General features: G+C 44.4%; 1 protein-coding gene across 6 annotated transcripts in view; it reads left to right on the plus strand.

The window, feature by feature from the left end:
* The window catches only part of Dscam3 (Down syndrome cell adhesion molecule 3), a 221,604-nt gene that overhangs the window by 48,312 nt on the left and 150,914 nt on the right, over positions 1 to 22,378 (plus strand). For all 6 annotated transcript variants that reach the window (XM_076797434.1, XM_076797432.1, XM_076797430.1 and 3 more), the window contains exon 2: positions 11,617 to 11,679. The gene's annotated coding sequence lies outside the window, so the exon portion shown is untranslated. The remainder of the gene's footprint in view (positions 1 to 11,616; positions 11,680 to 22,378) is intronic.

Genomic DNA, 22,378 nt, shown 5'->3' on the forward strand with positions numbered 1-22,378 from the left:
TTTAATTAATCTTTCCGCGCGGAACTTCCGGCCGCGGCCGCAAAAAGTCCACCGCGTTTCTTCGCTGTCGTGGAAGCAACGGGAAAACTGGGTCCAGGTAATTCCCGATATCCCGGACGTTGCTTCGCAATGATGGTGAGAAATAATCCGCAAATTTTGTCCGTCTATAAATGTTGCCTGCCCGAAATCTCTGTCGGACATGTCTGAATTTGGAACGAAGCTTCCAGCGCCTTTCTTCTTCAGGAAAGCGACTCACGTGACACGTTGACACTGAAAATGGAGCTTCAGGAATTTTTTCTGGAAAGACGGCAAATTATTTTGAAAATTTTAGGGCATAAATCCATGTCTTAGAAAGTAACATATTTTTTTAAAGAGGTTATGTTCGGTCTGCTGGCCGACAAGGATTAAAAACTTTTAAATAAGAATATAATTGTAAGGACAAAAGGTACTAGAGGACGTAAATGGCAACAGCTTGAAGTCATTCAAACAAAGCGTTGAAATTACAATCGCAGGTGTATTCGAACGGAAAAGTAAAGAGAAGCGGCATGTTATAATTGAAAAATTATGAAAGTATGCCGCGTCATTGAAAATGCAACGTGGCGTTGCAATGGTAACGGGACAGACGGTTTGTCCGCGGAACGGGCGCGCCTACGTTAAATTCCGAGATTAAATTTCGCTTTTTAAAAGAATTAATAATGGATATCAACGTTGTTCTAATTTCTTACGAAATTAAAATCTCTCATTTAATTCAGGGGGAACGTGTATCTCGTTTTAAAACTGCACAACGAAACACGGCTGCGAACGATAAACGACCGTGCAAGTGAATTATAAACGGGTGCGCTATTTTTACACCTTTTTATTTTTCTAAATAAAGCACAATCTCGAAGCGGGTAACGAAAGAAAATACGACGCGATAAGCACTGCTCCCGCAGTGAATTTTAATTTCACCTTTTATCCCGTTCCTACCTCGCGCTTTCTCTCTCTCTCTCTCTCTCTCTCTCTCTCTCTCTCCCTCTTCTTCTTTTTCTTCTCTCTTCCTCTTTCTCGCTCTCGAGTTAATTTTGATCAGCCTTAGTCAGGATTTTTTTCGCGAGGCAATCTTTTTGACAATAATTACCCCGTGATTCGCTGCGAACATTCTGCCGTCCATGATGCTCAAAGTGATGGTGGTTTTCCGAGTTAAATTCACAGTGTTTCCGAAATTGTGCTAAATGTTTTGCCGTGTTCCATTGTTACGGTTTCCTTCTTCGACGACATGAAAAGTAAACTAATGAGAAACTCACTGATTATAATCTTTATTCTTACGGATATTTCTGTTCCAGAATTGTCTACTATTGATGCTCGTCACCGTTTTTTAATATCTTGCATCATTTTTTAGTAGTTAAAATGAGAAATTCAAAAGGGGAGCTCCAATCAACAAACTGAAAAGGCAACAAACCATATAAAATATATTAAACATTGTAAACAATATTGAAAATACTGGATTTATTTAAATAAACCTAGTTGAAGCTCTGGAAGTAGAATTGATGCTGAAATGAACAAATTGAAACGACAATGAATAATATTAAAAATATTAAATATTATAAGCGCAACAGTCAAAATAGCAAACACCAAATGGTATTAAGAATGCGAAACACCGTACGTGATATTGCGAATAAAAAAATCATTTGAAAGAAATTCAAAAATATTTGATCACCAAAAATAAAGAAGCATTAGGAACTGAGTGGAGTGATAATTGTGTTAATGTTACGATTGTGCGAATCGATGATGTACAAGATGACTGCATTGCAACGATACGTTTCGCCATGCACGAGGATATCTTCGTTATTGTATAACAAACGGAGTGAAATTGTAGCCGAACACTGTTCTCACAAACGCATCACCGTCACTGAAACAGGATCCTGGTTGTCGAAGCTTCGACGCCGACACAATGGCCGATCACGGTCCGCCTGTTTACTGATCCACTTCTTCAACACCGAATATTCAGTGTGCACTGAATAATAAATTTCATAAACAACGCCATAACGCACCGGGCAAGATAAACAGCTCGGGAGCGTATTATGATGATTACCGTAGGAGGCTGCGCCGAAACGCACAATGAAACTCGACGTTTAAACTCGGCTCTCGCGAAATCCGCCTTTTTCACCGGTCGCTTATCCCTGGTGGTTTTTGACGATTCCGAAAATCAATAATTCTGGTAATCATTAATCTCGGTAATGAAGTCATTTTCCGAGCCTTCGAAAGCCTCCGAAAATTAACAATTTTATCCCAGGAAGAGGGAATTACAAACATCTTATTTATTATTAAAATGATGGTGTGAGCGCCCTCGAGTTTTAACGAGGATTTAACAAGCTCCGTCGAACCTAACTTAATTACGCAAAGTTCCCGACTTTCGATCACGAGGCAACAAATACAATTCTTCCGAAGCCATGGTCCCATCTTCGAGAGACTTCTCTTCGATTTCCGAGACCTGCATTTCCCGTGTTCGCTGCTCGCAATACGAAATATTTTATTGTTCCTTGTAAATCTGCGAGCAAAAGGAATGAAAAGGGACGGTCGTGATTCGTCGGAGCGCATTACAGCGCCTTCTTTTTCCCTCCATGTTCGTCGACAGGCTCGTTTCTTATCATCCTTATCGGCGACGCGCGTTCGATCCCTGCATATTTCCGCGCCGCCGCGCGAAGATGACGAGCAGACAGATTTCCAGGTGTTCGCTAGCTTGTTCCCGGCGAATGAGGCGAACGTCACCGGCCGACTATTGCTTTTCGTCGGCCGTGAAAACACGGTCTTGTACCCCGGAGACTTTTCCCCCATCATTTCCTCCTCTTTCCCCGTTGCTAGCAGGGATCGAGGATTTTCCATCTGTCTGGAAGAGATCGTCGCAGTCTATACGCGCCTCGTCTCCCGATTCCCCGGGAAAATTCGGTTTCGGCAGGTTCTATTGATATTACGCGAAATATACTCTGTCTGATCCAGCAATTGTTCTATGTGTACGTATACACGTGGCGGAATCGAATACGTGTAATATCGTGCAGCAAAGGAGCCTCGTGCTTCTATATCTCTGGTAATTGTTATATTGATTTATTGCGAGTTCGATCAAATGTGTTCGGTCTATTTTCCTTCGCTCTCCCGCAGATTATTTATTTATGAATATTTTCACTGTTGCTGGGATCTACGTATCCAACAATTTGTTCAACATTTCTGTCCTCATACGTGTAGAGACTGTGGATTTTTACGCAGAGTAAAAACTGTTTGCAATTTATTACAGGACACCGGGAACCAGGAGTTTATTTCTCTCTTTTGTTGTTTTACTGGGTTGTTAAAAATGTGTTGATATTCTCTAATATTTTTTTTTTTTTTGGTCTATTTACTGTTTCAAGTTACGCTCCCCAATTTTTGTCATAAATGCGGGCACAAAATATGCAGTGTTTCATATAATATTAACGATTCTGAATTTTTTAAGTTGTTCAATGGAAGAACTAAATATTCATCGATAGGTAATACGGTTTAGTAAATATTGAATGAGATGGATTATTTCTGTTGAGCTGAAATGAAAATTCCACTCTTCTCTGTCGTCAATATTCAAAGAGGCCGCACTAGTAAATATAAATTTCTTTTTTGAGTATTGATCGAACCCGGGTGCATTTCGTCTGGTCTTTTTTCCCCGGCGTTTCTGGACCACCGTGCCATTTGATGGAAACACACAGGTGGAGCCCGGTCTTGTTTCACTTTATACGAAAATCGAAGAGCCGGTCTCACTCGGCGAATGTACGGCTTTCCCCGGATCTAATATTCACTAAGAACGAAAGAAATGGCTGGCTCGATTCCGGAACGACTTTATTCGACACGCTCGGTCGCGATCTCTTGAAATATTGCGATTCCTTATTCGTTTATTGATGTCCCGAGAATGTACTGCGGAGAGTTTCGAGCATGGTCACCAAATTTTTGCGAATCGACGAGCGCCACAACAATTTTGCGGATATTTTCGCTGTATTCCTGCCACAAATTTTCTTAATTCGACACCAAGATTAATTGCCCACCTGTTCCGATAACGTGATTCTATCAATAAACACAACAGAGACCTTTAATTGGTAGGTGATTTTACCGTGCGTACTGTTTAACAATAATAGCAAAATTCAGACTTCGTACAACTTCTGTAATAATACACGCTCGAATAAAAAAAGTTCAATGAAAAATTTCTGACGAAAACATTTTCAAAGCATGAATTTTAACCTAATATTGAGCCTCTCGATATTTCTTTATTAATTTCGAAGTTGAAAAATTTCGTTTAATATCGCGAGACGGAACAAGCGATATTACAGGGTACTGTTTATTTTTCGCTCATAAGGAACCACTTGAAAACAAAAAAAAAATAAAAAAAGAGGAATTGCAGGACGCAAGCGAAACGCATTGTTTGACCGGAACGGTTTTGGCGATCGTTTCTGCGGCCGGCGCGGCGTTTGCTTGTTAAAAATTTCAACGGGAAATTGTCGGCGCGGCGGATCCGAAACAAATGAAATTTTCACGGGCTGTAATAAAAACGCGGAAAGATACACCATCCGGTAATTTGTATTTGATTTTGCAACGGGGCAACGTTTGCACGGTTTTCGATAACGAAATCGATGCGCGGCCCGCGTTTAATCGTTACGGATTCAACGGGGGAAACTGATCAATGATGACCGAAAGAGAAATATAATCTGTTTGGTCCTGTTTGTCGAAAACGGTAACCTGTTTGCACAGTTGCCGAATAATGTCCTGTTAGTTCTGCTCGGCAAACCGTGAGCTCTGCGATTAGTTTCCGCGGCGCTTCAAATTATTCAAGGTATGCGTGTCGCGGTTGTTTCGACCGGAATCAACCGTTAGGAAATAAAACCGCACCGGACACGTGCGCCACGGAAACAGCAACATTATTCCGTCAAGATAATTAACGGTTTGCAAACCCATTTCGCAGTATTTCTTTCGCGAACGCTTCGTTTTTACTCGAAATCGATACGCTTCGTGAAAATTCAAATTTCTTGTCGAATTAAATAAAAAGATAAGCAATAAACATACGAGACCGTGTCCTTTCCGGCCGAAATTTCGGATAACAATTTCACCATTTTCGTAGCCCAAACGCTGCATCAACAGCGAAATATCCGAACCGAAAACGCGATCAGCAGCTTAATAAATATCTTGGGAGCAAATAGACGGTGGCAATTAGCCGCGTTAAAATTCAGGAATTATGTTCGACCGGGTAATTACGAACGTGCAACGATCACGCGTTAATCGTCAGTGTTCGCAACGAAATTTACTCGGCCGACACTGAAACGCCCGATCTCCAGAGAATTTCGGGACCGATAGCGTTGCATTGTCATTGCATTCGGCCTGGGTTGCACTGAAAGATTCGCGCGGGCGAAATGCAACCTGAATTCCGGCCACGTCTGCGAAAGTAGACGGGGATAGGCGAGAGGAGGCGCACGGGCAGGGACCACCGGTGAAACTTTGAAATATTTCAACGGGAAAAGCGCAAGTGCTAAACAAGATCCGCAGAGATTCCGCCGGTGCATCAAAAAGTCGGATTCACTTTAAAAAATGCATTTTCTCTGTACACCAGACCGTGACTTCGCTACGAGCGAGCGCGCGTCTCGTTCCGTGTCTCCGAATTCGCCGGTGCAACGTGTGCAACGCTAACGTATGTCACGCGAAACGTTCCTCGTCTGATTTGATTGCATTGTGCGCGCAAAGATCAATAAATTGCCCTTGAAATATAAGATAGAAAATGCTAGGGTGCGTTTATTTCGCGAAATACAGTAATTGTATTTTTTAATTTTGCGAGACTAGTATTAAATTTCATTTAGCCAACGTCCAGAAATTTTCGGCACATACACAACGATCTCCAGTGACCGCGCGTCAACAGGAAAAAAGTCAATCGCCCGTGGGAAACGGTTCGCAAACTGTCGAAGATAGTCGGCGTAACGAGGCCGGCTCGCGATCGTAATTCGCTGATTACAAATTATTAAGTAAACCATGCCGGAAATCCGGACGTGGCATTACCGGGGTGAACACGCAAACAGATGAGTAGGCGGTGACAATTATTGACGATAAATTTGGCCCCGGATAACCGGACGTCGCGCGCCCGTCTGTTATCAGCCCGCGGAGCCGGATAACGGATTTTGCACACCGCCGCGATACGCCGGGAGAGGCCCGCGCAAAACACCGTGCCACCGAGTAATTGTCGTTAACTGTTCATAATGCCCCCAATTTTCGACGAGCGTCCTTCGTCGACGCGTCACGCAAGATATCCGACCCCGACGTCCGGCCGAATTGGACGTTTATCGACGCCGCGCCAGCGACGATTAAAATATTTGAATTTCGATCTTCGGTGCACCGTGTGAATTGGTGCATTCATGGAGCCGCGAGTGCTTTGCGGAGTTTAAGCGTTTATTGGGACTTTGAAATCTGTCATTTTTGGAATCTGATACACCAGAACCTGTATAGTACAAAAATAGATAGATAGATTCTGATATAGATTTTATCAGACTTTTTCTGATATTAATATCAGCAAATTCTCAAACACAAAATTCCAGTAAGACCCCAGTCGTGTCTGAATTTATTGGCAGAATTGCAGGAAGCCAGATGCAAAACGAGTGCTAATATGTTCCACGTGGCGCAGCGAAGACTGCGTAATAACCACGGGATCCTGGGAACGCTTTCCGCGTCTGAAAGCCGCTTTGAGGCTTCCTTCGACAGGAACAGAAGAACTTTCTCGCTGTGGAAAAAGTCCGGTTCCGCGAAAAAATATCGCGGTATCGGGGAATTTAGCTCGAGGTGGCGGATCGTCGTCGGGCTATTCTGAAACAGCGACGCCTACTCCGGTGAATTTGAGGCGTCGGGACGAGAGCGGGCGACGAGCGTCTACTATCGAGTTCCGCTTGCGGAAGAATGGAAATTCTCTTTATTCGCATCAAACCCAGTCCGGCGGCCGCGTTCTCGCATAATAAAGCCGGCATGGGAAACGTTCCGTGACATTCGAGAGTCTCGCGTTTCCACGCGTTATTTGCGCCCTGAAAACGCGCGGAACACGTCGCGCTCCCTATCGAGTCTCGTATTCCATAAAGCACTTTTCCACTGTCTAGGTCCTCTCTACCGTCAGCTCGCCTGTGTCCGCGTGCGATCGCGAGCGCGTGCGCGCCCTTTTGTAATTTTCGCCGTGCAGTAACGCGTTCGGGGTTATTGCATTTTCGATGCGTTTCGCAAACCGAAGCTTCTTAACGCTGGCCTGCTCTCGGGACGCCTTTTCTGTTCCTCGAGCCCATTAGAAAATAGTTCGCGGAGCACAATTTTGCTGTGTTAGTCGAGTCGGAGACCGGAGGGTTAGGTGATTTTTAATTAGGGAGCTTGCTGGTTCGTTAGGGAATTCTTTCTAATTGCGAGCTCAGAAAGTGGAGGTTTTATTAAAATTAAATTATTAGAGGCACGATGCGAGGAATATTGGTCGTGTATGCGATAATGTTAGCGACAATATTACATCAATACTTCCTAGAAAGATGATAAAAAAGGGCTGATGGTTCTGGACACGAGGTTAACGCAAAGTTTGGCAGCGTTGAAAGGAACGTCGAAGAATCGGCCGCGGTTCTCCCCGAAGACTTTCGCACAACATGTCTATCGGGGAAATATGAGACAAATTTCATTGAAAGTTGGTGGATGCGTGAGTGGAGAAGGGGATCCCGGCAGAAGTCGCCTGAATCCCAGGAAAGTATTCCCGGCCCCGCATCCGGGGCCGTGTTTCAATTCGAACCATCCGACGCAGCTCGTTCCGAAGGAACTTTTTCCCGCGGAGGTGTCCCAGCCCCCTCCCCCGCGCCCGGAAGTTTTGAAATTCAAATACGGCAAAGTTTCGCCGAAGAATAACGTTGTCCCGGTTGTATCGTAGCCGGAAACTTCCCCCCGGCCAGGGGAGGTTCCTGGTATTCTTTCGCGACGAGTTCGCGATGCTCTTTCAACGGGACACGTCAGAATTTTGCGAGCAATGAACAGACCGCATACTCTGCGACGTGTCTCCGTCGTGCGCGTCACGATCTTCGATCGCCAAGTTCGAATTTGATTGGAGAACGATCGGGAAAGGCGTGCAAGTCCCGTAAACTCTTGTCCGTGAAACATAGTTCGATCGCTCCTTGTTCGTACCTTCTGCTCGTTCGTTTCTGTCGCTAGATTTATACCGGGGGCCCGTGTAGACAGATTTCTTTTAGTTCCTCTAACCAATTCAGCCGCGCACCGAGGAAACTCGTACCCGAGAGTAAACATCTTGGCAACGTTTCTTTTTCTTCGGACGAGTGTCGTTTGAATTTGTCGTGTGCGAAGATTGCGAGAAGAAAGCTTGTTGCTTGATATCTTGCGTGCTTCGAGAGGCGTCCGGAACGTCTGTGCCTAAATAATTGTTGATATGGATTTTTTAAACGATAGTTTAACGAGGACATTTTTTCAGAAAAACTACTAATTTGCGAAAGTACAGTTGTTTCAAGTCTGATTCTTCTCTTAAGAAGTACAGGAACTTTGCTAATTTTCAGAAACGGTGCCAAAAGGAAGGAAAACACGCCGAAGAAAGTTTAGGTGACTCTGTCTGGAGATTCCTCTGTCCCATGAGAATGCAGATGAACATTTACACGTTTTATATTCGTACGCAACTTTTAAAATTTATTGCAGGACCACTAGAGCTACAAAACTTTCTGCACTGTATTCGTACATGACTCAATATGATAAGCAGATATCTGAATATTGTAAACAATTTAAACGTCGAACTTCAATTTTGCGTGTAGAATTGTCAGAACTTTCAACAACATAGCGCACAAGCAAAATTTGACTACAATACAGCATGTCCGATCGCACTGTGAAAAATCTGTCGCTTCTACATCGCTCAGCTTTCCCAAAATAAATTCGCAAAAATAGCCCATTTATTAAACACTCTGCTGATCGATATCCACGAGCTGGTAGCGCTCGCGATGCCCGACCCGCGCGAAGAAAATACAAATTTCCCAGCGGGGGAAAACTGCGGGCATTCTTCCAAGACCTCTATTTCGATACGCCACGGTCATTTTGCGAGAAATAACGGTCGGCGTATCGAGTCGAGAGGCTTCGCGGTCGCAGGCTTTCGTTCCGTTTCGAGGTCTCTCATCGTGGTTTCCCCGTCGAACAGAGAACCGTTTTCCGCCCCCTTTTCGCTGTCTCCTTTTTTCCTCGCGTTCGCCCCTTGACGCAAATTGCCGCGTTTCAAACGCGCCGGTTAATTAGATATTTTCTTTTCCTCGAGCGCGTTTACCCCGGGCCCCGGCACGGCGCGCGGCAATGGGAAAGTTTTCCCGTCCATGTTATTTCCCCCCTTTTCGGGAACGGGTTCGCCCTGTGGCCTGTGCACGCGCCGCGCGCGACCGCTAACGATTTTAGCCCCTCCATTTCACGACAATGGGAATTTTCAAAGCGGCCTCAAGCACCGCGTTTGTACTTGACAATTCCCCGGGTTTATTACGGTCGCCGGTGATGTTCGACGTGTCCGGCTCTGTCTCCCGTTTTCGGGACTTCCGACGGCAAACCGCGCGGAAACGCGTTCGTTTTACGCGTCAGTTCGGTCTACCTCCGGTCCGATGCGCATACTACACACCTGTCGAATTTCGAGGAATTGTTAGGTTGCTGCGAGCAAAGAAACACAAACCCCATTTCAAAGGGGCAACAATCAGGGTTTTCAGTTACTTTCTATCTCCAAGAACTATCGATATTTTTCATCCGACAAAACTGTAACTCTACCAGCAGCATCGTTTCTCGCGAGAAAAATTCGCGCCGTAAATTATTGACCTACATCACTGATTTACGTTGGAATAAGCGGTATAAACAGCCTGAGGGATTGAGGAAAGTTAGAAACTAGATTCTCACTAAAATTTCTCCGTTGGCGATAAAAATTGCCACCGGCCATCCCGGCAGAAGCAGACCCGTTGTTTTTCTGTTTATAATCGAGGGGAGAGTATCAGGGCGTAGGCGAAGAGCGGGTTGGCGCCCGGTACCCGCCGCGAACGGGTAGAATTTTCGTCGGGTCCGTTAAGTCGGTAAGCGGCTTACGATTTCCGTTCTACGGTTCGCCGGCAGGGAAGCTCTCAAACGCGGAACGAGGCGGAGAGGTGGGAAAACTAGGAAGTTACCGGGCCATAGACCAGCAAACGTTGGACCAGGAGAGGATTTCTGTTGGTTTCTGAGAGGAATTAGGAAAAAGATCGGCGTAGTCCCGCGATTTTGGCTACCCCCGACGCGTAATTCCACTCTCCGACGGCTTTCAAACGGGAATTTCATTGTTTACGGCGACCTAGTGCCGCGTTATCGTGCTGGACGATATTTCTATGAGAAGAAATGAACGTTAAAATATGAACTGATATCGTTGGCAATGTCGCATTTCACCGATAGGATTCATATCCTATTATGCAGAATATAATAGAATTGCTGGCCGAACCAGCGATCCATTCTTTTCATATGCGGTGTACGTTGTCCCCGTCATTACATTGCGGATATAATTGTATGAATAATATAGCGGACCGTTTGACATGCCAATTTAGCCTCCGGTACGCTAGCCAATAGGATGCGTAAGTAACAAGTGCATCTGAGACACGCTTGTGACTTTCTTCCTTCCCTTTTCGTTACGATCGACGAGACGTCTGAGTGTCTGTAAATGGTATCGAATTACCCACCGTGCGTTTCTTCAAGGTATAATATTTCGTGTTTTTATTGTTTGATCCTTTCAATATATATAATTCGGGTATAATTTCGTTCAAAGAAGATCAACAAGAATTGTCTTCTTTACCGTATACATGTAAAAGCACCAGAGAAAGAACCGTGAAAATAAAGTGGTACGAGACGATACGAATGAAATATTGAAAAATTGCAGATACTCGACAAATCATCGACACAATCATTCACGAAAGTGTTTCACACGCGTCGACGCCCCGTGTAACCCATTTACACGAGCGTGCGGGCATTCCGATTCTTGTCCGATGTAATTAATTCCATTCCGCGGCTGCATTCTATTAAACGCAACACGCCCGGAATTATTATTCTAATTAATATACGACCCTCGACCCGCGCGTTATATTACCGTACGACTGTTGCTCTATTAAGCGAAACCGCCTTCAGCACCTTGACCGGGTCGAATTTAAATTTTAAATGGCGCCGCCGGTCCCTGCAAGATGGAGGCCTTTCCGGTGATACCGGCGGGAAGCCGAGCTGGCCCGTAAATTTTTCGGTGATGGCCAATTCCAAAGCAAATCGACCTTTTTCCGACCGATAAAAGGATTCCTTTTTTTATTAGATTGAAATATTGCGACCCGCGTGACGCATGAAACCGTCCTTAGCCTGCCTCGAAATTCTTTTCGGAAATATTGCCGCGATCATACTGCGGAATTTTTAAACAGATTTTTTAGTAATGTTGCAACTTCGGTGGACTTTTAAAAATTTTTACGAGGACTTTTTCATTTCTAATTTTGACATCATGCACGAAATCGCCTTTCTAACTGTAGCAATCAATTTTTCTATTTGACTTTTAACTTGAGTGATCGATTTTTCCGACGGAATAACAAATTGCTATTCCCATTTTTTTTTCAGCGTGGGAGCTGCAGTTCGGAGGTCCACCTGGAGGTCAGATTTGAATGGTCCAAGTATTCTGACGTGAGTATCATCAATCTCATCGTGTACTGATACTATATACATCATGTTCGTAAACACACTCCAAAGCTCCAAACAGACGCCTACAAAAATCAGCAGTCCATCGCACAAACAAAAAATTCCACAAAAATATTCAGCAATTCCATCTAGTTAAAAATAGAAGGCGAACTTCGTTAATTATCGCTCATGCTTTCGCCGTATCTATTTCCCCGAAACGAGACTTCCCTCGTTAAAACCAAATAATAATTAATTAAATTGTTCCTGCCAGTATAGAGAGCTCTATGCACATAACAAAGTTCGGTGTACGTTGCATCCTGTTTGGTATTCTAATATTTTAATGCAACCGTTTTAATCATTTTATTCCGACATGTGATGCTAAAGCAACTGAAATCTCGGTATAATCAACACGGCGTATTTATCGCCGGGAAATTGGAGAGTTGTAAATTATTTCGGTCTCGATTTTCGAGATTTGGTACGATCGTGTCGCCGGTTAACGAATCTATGTAATGGCCGGCCGGAAATTAGTTGCGTGTTTAAGGTTAATTCGTTACCGATACCGGACGACGTTCATGACGTCGGCGAACGCTTTTAAGTTATTACCGGTCGACGATTCATCAATTAAACCCCGTTCGCCATTAAATTACTACGATTTCACGGTTAGACCGTGAGTTTGGTATTAACCGCTCGGATCACCATGACTTTCTCGCTGGCGTTCTTATCATATTAAAAGCCTCTCGCGTCATTAACATCCCTCATCCTTAATCGTCATGCTGTGAAATTGATACGACTTTTTCGGTCGAGCTACTGTTTCGTATAAGCGGGAGACAAAATTTACACAATTTTGTTAACACATTTCCTGCGTATAGTGGATACATGATATGTTCCTTTTCCCACAGAAAATTGTTAATAACAAACCAGTGACGGTGGTTGAGAAATCGTAAGGCAAGGGAGAAACGAAATTTGTGGAAATCGATCGAACCTGCGGAAAATGATGTTGTCCGGTCGGTTTCGCAAATTGCAGGCAGGTATTCGGACGTTTCTGAGTATTCTTATTCGGCGCATGGTGGCGTGCGGCATGAATGCGTAAAATCCTTCAGCGGGGTCATAAATTCTCGTCGACGGAATCACTTATCCTCGGGGGCCGAAACGGTAAATTACACGGTTCCACTCGCCATGACTGACAATCGTGGCTGACTTTAGAAACGTCCGGCACAACGATGCGCGCGGTTGCACCGTTGCAACGTGGCGCATGTGGCTCGTGCATACACGGTCGATCTGCGTCCGTGTGAAAGGGACGGCGGGGCGGGGGAGAAGAGGGTTCCACGGTCGTGTATCGTACGGTGTATGGATGTCCAATGGGCAAATACACGCTAGGTCGAGCACGAACGCATCAGAAACTGTCGTGTCATTACTCTGTTGCGACTCGGACGTTGAACGGAGAGCACGGGCCGAGGATCGTGGACGGCATCCGTTCGTCGTTATCGAAGGGCGTGGTGGTGGTATCGGCATCGATTTTAATGCCATCCGGTCAATGGCAGACCGATACACGTGTTTTCGATAACGAACTTCCGGCGTGCCTGCCGCCCGTTATTAGAGAACTGCCCCCTCCTCCCCGCACCCCCGCGCCACCGCCGACGCTAATAAAATTTCCTTGATTCATCCTGCTCGATATTTATTCCCGGCCGCGTTGTAACGGCGCATCGATCCGACAATCAACCCTCTGCGCTGCCGGTTACAATGACGAGTCGAAATTGCACCGAGGATTTGCTAAATTGATCATATTTCTCGGAAAGTAAACAGCCGTCTCTCGATGCTTTTTAAAATTCTCCACGAACTTGTATATCTAGCTGAACCAGTTGGCTGTTGCGACCTCTTTGAAAAATGTGTACCTAAGTTGCGTCGCAAACATTAACCGCTGTTTGAATTGCAGCTGTTTTGACGAGTATACTCGTCATGACATATAATATTGCCATTTCTTCATGACGAGTATACTCGTCAAACACAGTTAACTGGTTAAAAAGAAATCTATACTTGCACGAATTTTTCTGAGAGGAAATGGCGGCCTTAGGGACCTAATGGCCGCTTTAAACAGTGTTTTGTGGGGACTGAAGCGCTGAAACTGACTATTTTACATTACTTTATAAAAGTAAGAAATTTTTATTTTACATTTGCACTTTTAGGAATCAGTTCTTGTTACTGTCAGCAGTGTCAATATTCCTATCGCAGAAATGTAAGTCTATTCTCCCCTCTTCGCAAGGAACGATGTAAATATCAATATTCTAACATGAACGTCCGCCGTAATCACTTTTCCGAAAACATCTCACAAAAAGTTTTCCCACTCGTGTCGCCGACAAGTTACGATCTCGGAATAATTAGAGGGAAGCTCACGGCCATTACTGTCGCGGTATAACCCGTATCCTTTCAGAAAGCAGCGGCCATAACGTATTATGAGCTTGTATTTCAGTGTTCGAGAGGGTGCAGGTGTGTTTTACGTGACATTTTGCGCTCCTTTCACGCAGCACGGAGCGTTGCGCGCGACCTCACGGTGTTCCCGAAATCACTAGGACACCGTGGACCGGCGGGATATTAATATCCAATTTGTCTTCGAATTTTTGCATAATTATTCCGGCGACATCGAGTACACCGGGTCACACGGGACCGATAACGACGGGTCGTCGTATTCAGCGGGTAGCGAGGTCGGAAGCCCGGGTAAAGGGCAACGGGACAAGGGTTCAGCTCGCTCGACATTGTTAGGACAACCTTTGATCTACGCGAGCCATCCACCTGTCGCTGCGTACGTAATTAGCGGGGAAACAGTCGCCTCGCGATTCCGCCAAGAAAAATTCGCCGTGCGAACCGGATCCCTTTGTCGTGTCGCAGAAATTACCGGTCGATGGCCGTCATGCTGCTCGTTCGATCGAGGACTGTCGTCGACGAGCTCGCCGTTGATAGTTGACGAATGAAAAGATCATAAGTGAAAATTATGCGATACGGTGCACACAGTACGGCAACCTGGAAAATGACAACAATTGTTTTGTCTTGTGAAACTTTTACCGACGGATTCGCGGCATTTTTCTGATTAAAATGAGTCACCAATGAAGAACTCGGGGGGTTCGGATAATCGAGGTTCTATTAAATCGTGAATTCACCACGCAAATAGGCTCCGAATGGGGTCGTGTTTGGTCTCGTTTTAACCAGAGAAATGTCAGAAATATGTTGGAAAAAGTTTCACAATGAAATAAATGATGATAAAAAATTGCTGTCATTGTATTCGCAAAAGTGTCTGTTGAACTGCGCTGCAAGTATGCGGCGAAGTAATAATTCAGCTAAAAATGACATTATCGCGTACATCCTTCAGCAGATGCGCATTAATTTTAAGTATTATACGGCAGAACGTCGGATAAAGCGGAATTTTTCTGGCAAGACACACGGTGCACGGAACAAGAATATATCATAGAATTCGGTCCCGGCAAGAAGTTTCAGAACAGAAATAACTTAAGTGCGTTAACGAAAAAAGGTTCGCCAAGAACACCGAAAAGAATATGCGGAACGTGCAGTGGAGTAGGTTAAAAGTGACTTTAAATATTTTTACGGTTCCGATGTAAGTATTCCACGATGTCGTAAAGGCGAAGTTTCAATTTAAAAATTGACAGTGAGCTTGGGGCGTTTTAACCCGCTGCTTTAGACGCTTTATAGCGCACCGTCGATCGTTCTGCAACTTAAAAACCGGGAACGTTACGTCTCCACTTTGTATTTACGAGCTTCCTTATTACGTTCGCGAATGGTAGAAACACAGAGTCTACTACGCAAGTGACGTAGAACTTCAACTTTGCACGACGGACGCAAATTTTCCGATTCTCAAACTTCTGTGCTCCAGCTTTTGAAACTCCAAAGTTTGAAAGTTTCGAACTTTGAAATTTTCGCGCGATTCCAATTTTCAAGTTTTCAAATTTTTGCACGACTTAAATTTTTAAATTTTCGCAAGATTAAAATTTTCAAATTTCCAAGCGGAAGGTTCTAAACTTTCGAGCTTGCGAATTCTCGACGTTTAAAATTTAAAATTTCCAACTTCCAAAGATCCGCAATTCTAATTCAGTTTCCAAGCTCTCGGAGTTCGAAATTTTCAGATTCCTAAATCTCTTTCTTCAAGCTTTCATTTCTCCGACTCTCTAAATCTTCTCGACTGCAAGCTTCGTCTCTCCACATTTTCCTCTCCATCCCGACTTTCAATTCTCCAAATCTGAACAAGTTTCCAGGCAGCGACATTTCCTCAGTTGCTCAAAGCTCCGTCACCTCCACCATAAGAACCCCCATCAAACCCTTCGCTTGTCGGAAACTGCTGGACAGTTCATCCTGCTCAACAGTACCCCATCTCCTCGAGTCTACAAAATTCCGCAATCTTCCCTATAGCCCGGCTGCTCTGAGATCGTTCAAAGGGTGCAAACGACACACTCGACTCTGATTTCCCCTATAGTGCGGCCGTACAATCACTATAACACTAGACTAGCGGTGCGAAAGAGAAAAGTTACAAAGGTGCGAATGGGGGAGAGTGGTATGAGGAAACCCGCAATCGAGGATCTTCCAACCATCATCAATTCTCGAAAATCTCAACAAGTCTCCGAGCAGCTGTACGTTCAGGTGCTGAAAGCTCCATCGTCTCCATCCTTGCAACCTCCATGCACCCTTTCGCTCGTCGGAAACTGCTGGACAGTTCATCCTGCTCGACAGTATCCAGCCCGTCCTCTCGAGTCCCGAAAATTCCCCATAACCACCCTACTCGAACAATAAGTAAGATCTACGAAAGGGAGCGAGCGCTACACTCGACGATCTTTCAACAAGCGAATCCCTGATTTCCCCTGTAGTGCGTCCGCGCGATCGCTATAACACTAGGCTGGCGGCGCGAACGAGAAAAGCTGGAAAGGTGAGAAAAGGAGAGAAGGAAGAGAGGGGTAGCAGGAAGCGCGCAATCGAGGATCCAGTGGATCCTCCCTCGAATTCTTCGATCGGTCGTATTTGCTATGGTGCGGGGGCGTAGGACGACCGTGGAGAGGTATTTGCCCTGATGAAAGGCCCTTTCAGCCTGAGACAAAAGCGCCGCCGGGCTTCCCGGCCGTGCGATCGATCCGCGCCTACGAAGGGACAGATGGAACCTGTGAGCGGACTAATTCGAGAAGCCGTTCTCGAATCGGAGCGTCGCGACGGGCTGAGAACACCGACGCGACGCCGCGCCGATGCGGCGCGATTCAGCGCGGTGCAGAGCGGCGCGAGGAGATCCCGACCGAGGCTGGCAAAGGATCACATTCGAGCCGAGTCGACCGGAAGATGAGCGGATCGAAGGATCCAGGGGGTCCGTTTCTGTTGCTCCTGACTCCATCGCTCGTTCGGCTTCTGCGTCCCATTCGGCGTGTTCTATTAGGCGCGTCGTGAATCGCCTCTTTTTAACTTCGATGCAGCCTCCTCTGCGAATATACTGCTCCATCGCGGATGGATTATCGCGCGAACAATAGCCCGATTTTTATAGACGGAGCGATGGACCAAAGTCTCTAAAGATTCTGCGTTCCGGTTTGTTTGTTAACGATGCACTGATAAAATTTTCGTTACTGGTAGAAAGGTTGCAAAAAGCAATATTTGCTATTTTCTTCACGGTTCCGACTACATGCAATTTTTCCAATATAACACTTCAATATTGGCACGAAGAGTTACGTTGTAGGAGGAGGAATGGCACTGTGATAAAATGTTAAATCGAAAATCCAGCTACAAACACATAACGCAACCCAATATTACAAATTTTTCTACAGACGAATTTAGAGTTTTCATCAAAGGGTCTCTTCAACATTATTGAATTCTTTGAAGCGCTTTTTTTTATTGCGCGGCATACACTATCGTTTATAAGTAATCGAACGCTCGCTGTACGAAGTGTTCGATAAAACGCTGGCAGAAAAATGTAAACCATATTATTCATTAAAAAGTAGTATTATTGTTATGCTGTGATGTTAACTATCTTTTATCCGTACATTCTTTCTGTTAATTCTGAACGTTCTTAATTTTGGACGACTTGTGGACCTCACTGTTTTCGGTGCAGATACGTGATACATTTTTCCAGTTAAAATCACCCGACACGCTCTGCCATAGTCATTGTTAAAATACGAGAACGTGGGATCGTCGTTTTAATAGAAACTGTGTTCGATTAAATATTGCTCGGTCGGAACAGCGCGAAATAATGTGCCGGCCGTCGCGCAGTGTCCACCGCGACAATTTATTAGTGTTTCCCTCGTTATGCATTCAGAACGTTCACGGGGTTGGAGACACGACGGTGCTTAGAGGAATCTTTTTTTCCGTGGCGCGCCATTAAAATTCCCAGCACGATGAAAATATTTCTTAAGCGCGGTTCGGCCCGCTACCTCTTCTATTAAACTGAATTCTTTAAACGCGCCCCTTGCGGCCGCTCGAAACACGACGAAATTTCCCATTTGCGTTTCTTTATTTCCTGCTTGCACGCGATTTTGGTTAACCGCTGGCGAGAGACGAGACAAAGTTACTGCGAGATCAGAGTTTCGCTGTGGAGAGCTGTTTTTAAGTGGATACGTGCCTTCATGTTATTCGTTAATAGCTTATTCTATAGCAGTTTATTTCGTTGCATTTTGTCGCTTCTGACCTTCAAAGTGAAACTTGTTGAATTAATTAAGGAAATGCATTCTTGAGAACTAGCCTCGATAGTTGTTCCTCTGTGGAGATACAGCTTAATGTTCTACATGAATCCGAATCAATATTGGAGCTATATGATATTGATATAATATTGATTAATATTGGAGCCGTAACTCGTTGCAGTTTATTCTTGAGGAAAGACACACTTGGGGACCAACCTCGATAGTTGTTCCTCTGTGGAGACGTAGCTTAATGTTCTATATGAACCAGAATCAATTTAATATTGGAGCCGTAACTGGTTGCAGTTTAGTCTTGAGTAAATACACACTTGAGGACCAACCTCGATAGTTGTTCCTCTGTGGAGACGTAGCTTAATGTTCTATATAAACCAGAATCAATTTAATATTGAAGCCGTAACTCGTTGCAGTTTATTCCTGAGTAAATACACACTTGAGAACCAACCTCGATATTTGTTCCTCTGTGGAGACGTAGCTTAATGTTCTATGTGAACCCCGCTCAACACGACTTCATGTAAATATTTTTTCTAAGCTTGTTAGTGCAATTCACAACAGTCTATTCTCAAGTAAAAACGCACTTAAAAATTGCCCTCGATACTTGTTCTTTCGTGGAGGCGCAGCATAACGGTTCGTGTTTTCATTGTTGGAATAAATTCGCACAAGTCCGCTCCAAAATAGCGCTGGCTCGCGAGCCATTTCCGGCAACAGTTTCCAATAAATATTTCCACCAAAACGTTCGAAGCATTGAAAACGAATATGTAACAGCACTTTCATCGCTTTTTCGAAAATGGAACACAGTTAGCGATAAGAGAAATGAATTTTTCCCCGGAAATCATTTAACACGATTTTTTTATGAATTTCTGCCAGCAGTCGTATTACACTTTTTGCTAGTGCACGTTTTACAAAACGACTTAACAACAACACATATATATTCATATATGTAACTTAATATCGAACGAGAAACAGCCAGTCAATTTTATTTATTAATATAGGTCGACCGGTGCCGCGGATGCTTGCGGTACATTCAAAATTACCATCGAGTTGTTATTGAAAACGTGAGATAAGCAGAATTTATTTGATTGCAACGTTGGCTCCATTTAATTAACTGTAAAACGCACGGCCTCATTAAACGTTGACAATAGCGATCGAGACTCTGCAGCCGGGCTCCACTTCGCAAAACTACGCTTTCATGCTCCGAGCATTGTATTAGAAGTCAGTTCATTCTCCGAACATCTATTAAAAGTGTTCGGTCAAACCCTAATTTAATTAATTGTAAAAGACAGGTGTACTTTAACGTCGATAACAGCAATTTTGTTGCAATTCTGCTTTATGTACGATTGCGTTTACGGTACGAGCTTATTTTTTAATTCACGAGAAAGGAACAATTTTAACGTCGAAAAATCGTATTTTTACATTAAACAACTGTCAATTCGTAAGAAACAAATGTTTCCAGTAACCATTCATTTATCTACTAGAAAAAATGAAGGAGGCTGTCGCTCAGTCATTTTTCACTGTTTTGCTACCAAAAAAATGATTAAAAATTCTATAACATATAACAAAACGAGGTACTCGTTTAAAGGAAGGGTTCATTAATTTTTTCAGGAGAAATTCTGAAAAGTTTTCATTGGAGTGATGAGCTGACGTTGACTCTTTAATGTCGATCGGAATCAGGTGACAGCTGTTCGGGCTGTTCTTTTGAACGGTAAGCGGTTTTAGATCGCGCGCAGATCCGTGAAATTCGCGTTCTCGGGCAATTCCGCGCGACAATTACGGTGAAATCCGCGATTGCGACCCGGTAATGCCGTGACACAGTTCGGAACGGCAACGAGAAGACAATGGGCCGGTACTCTCATTTACGAAAAGCACCCTGAGAGGGAGCGGACGAGGCCGACGAGAGCCGGGCCACGTTTCAGGCGAACCTTGAGCGGCCTTTTTTTCGGCATAGTATCTTCAAAGTGGCCTTCGTCGCTTTTCAAGCGGATGCTCGTGTTTGAAAGACTCTTGGCGCGGTTTGTCGAGCGCCTTGCTTGATAATCCGAATACCGATGCTCCACGGCCTCCCCGTTTTCGTTTTCTTTGATTTTTTTTACCCTCCGACCGCCATTATTCGAATAACCGGAAGTTGACAACATTTTTTTTCAAAGTATCCCTCAACCCCATTGTCCCCTCCTCTTTCATTTCTCCCGAACCATTGTCCGGATTAAAGGAAGAATTAATTTAATCAGAATTGCTGTTCGCAAAATAGAATAAAAGTTTGATTGATTTAGTGTTCTTCGGACGCTTGGTATTATTTTAAATTTCACGCAATGAATTAGATACATACATGTTAAATGAGCGGTCGAGAAGAATGAGCAGAGTGATTTACGGGAACGAAAACTCGAGAATAAAACGCGACAACCAGTTTTAAGTTTCGCCCATAAATCCCAAGGATCCGGGGGACTTGAATTTTCGTCCACGTAATTAGGTTCGTCGAAAATAAGGCACCAGTACGTAGGATATGTATACGTAGACAAGCGTGCGACGGTGTGCCGTTCGTAATCGTGCAAACGTACAATGGTAGTTTCTCGACTTAACAAACCGAAACATTTTATTTCGGGCGTTCTGGACGGAACCGTGAAATTTTAACTCGTCATATCCGGCGCTTCGTAATAGCGAGACGTGCGCGGCCGCGAATTGTGCCGTCGTAAAAATGTTCGGTTCGCTGGTCGTCGACTTTCATAACGTCAACTCTGAATTGCTAATTAGTCGCATTCCGCAGTAATACACCGTATTATTTCTTAATTCCTTTGCACTTGGAATAATTGTTGCCCGCGTTCTCGCTTTTCGACGAGTGTTGGAAAAATTGTTCGTCACGAAATCTGAATAGGCGGCTCATTAATTCGAGGGGATTGGAATCATTTTTGGACGGTCTCTCGGTTAATAAAATACAGAAAATTCTTTTGGCATAGAGGATCGAATAATTGAAAATTAATTAGACAATTTTGCGAGGCTTCCTGACGAAATGTGAATAATAGGAGGAAACTGGAATAATTTTTACTCAGAAATTTTATCATCGCACGAATGCAAATTTTTTTGATCCGCTGATTTTGTGAAGAATCCAAATTTTTCATTCATTTTGGTTCAGACCATAGCCTCACTTTTTTATTTTCCATTAGCAGAAGGACCGGAATCATGAGAACCGTCAACACATTTTTTCCAAAACAAACTCTATATAAAAATACGCAACTCATCTAAGTTTGATTATTTTTACTTGAAAAAAAAAAATGATGTGTCTACTCCGAATAGACATGAATATGTGTGCAGAAGCCCAACACAAAAAGTAGGATAGTTGTTCTGAAAAAAATTCCTAAAAATTGGAGGAAAAGCCTCGGAAATCGGAGCACCCCCTTAATCGTCGGATTCGTTTGGCCACGAATCTCGGCGCAGCGACCCATGTCGCGTTTCAACCCTCCGAACCACGAGTCCCATAAATAGACCAGGGTTTTATCGTTTGCCAGGGCACGAAATCCCCTAAGGGCAATCATAAGGTGTTTATATTGCGTGACGCAACGCAACGCAACGCAACGCAACGCGGACCAACCACCCCCCTGGCTACGGGTAGCTAATCGTCGTCGGCGGCATTGAGAGCTGGCCGATCGAGCTTGCACGGGACACGGGGTATTTAGATGGTTATCCACGGTTAAACCCCCGCGCACACCCCTTCCGAACGGCTATTTATCCTCGGTGAATAGCAATTCTATGGATTAGGGTCCTTCGCGGGCCGCGGTATCAGAATATCTGAAAGCCGCCGACAATGGATACCTGTAATCGCGTGTTGTCGATTAACCGTTCTGCGGGTACCCCGGCGCTCTCACCCTTTACTCAAGTTTCTGTTTGGACCATTAAACTGTCTTGTCCGTGGTCGTTCGGCCCCCAGACCCTGCGGGGCGATTCTGATCTGCTTCGGAAAGACCAGGAACACTGTTCTTATACAAAAAATACATCGACTTCATTTACGTTCATTACGTTCATTTTGTTCTAGGAAAGTTTTGCATGATGCA

The sequence above is a fragment of the Halictus rubicundus genome, chromosome 12 (genome assembly GCF_050948215.1).
Source record: "Halictus rubicundus isolate RS-2024b chromosome 12, iyHalRubi1_principal, whole genome shotgun sequence".
Classification (NCBI taxonomy): domain Eukaryota; kingdom Metazoa; phylum Arthropoda; class Insecta; order Hymenoptera; family Halictidae; genus Halictus; species Halictus rubicundus.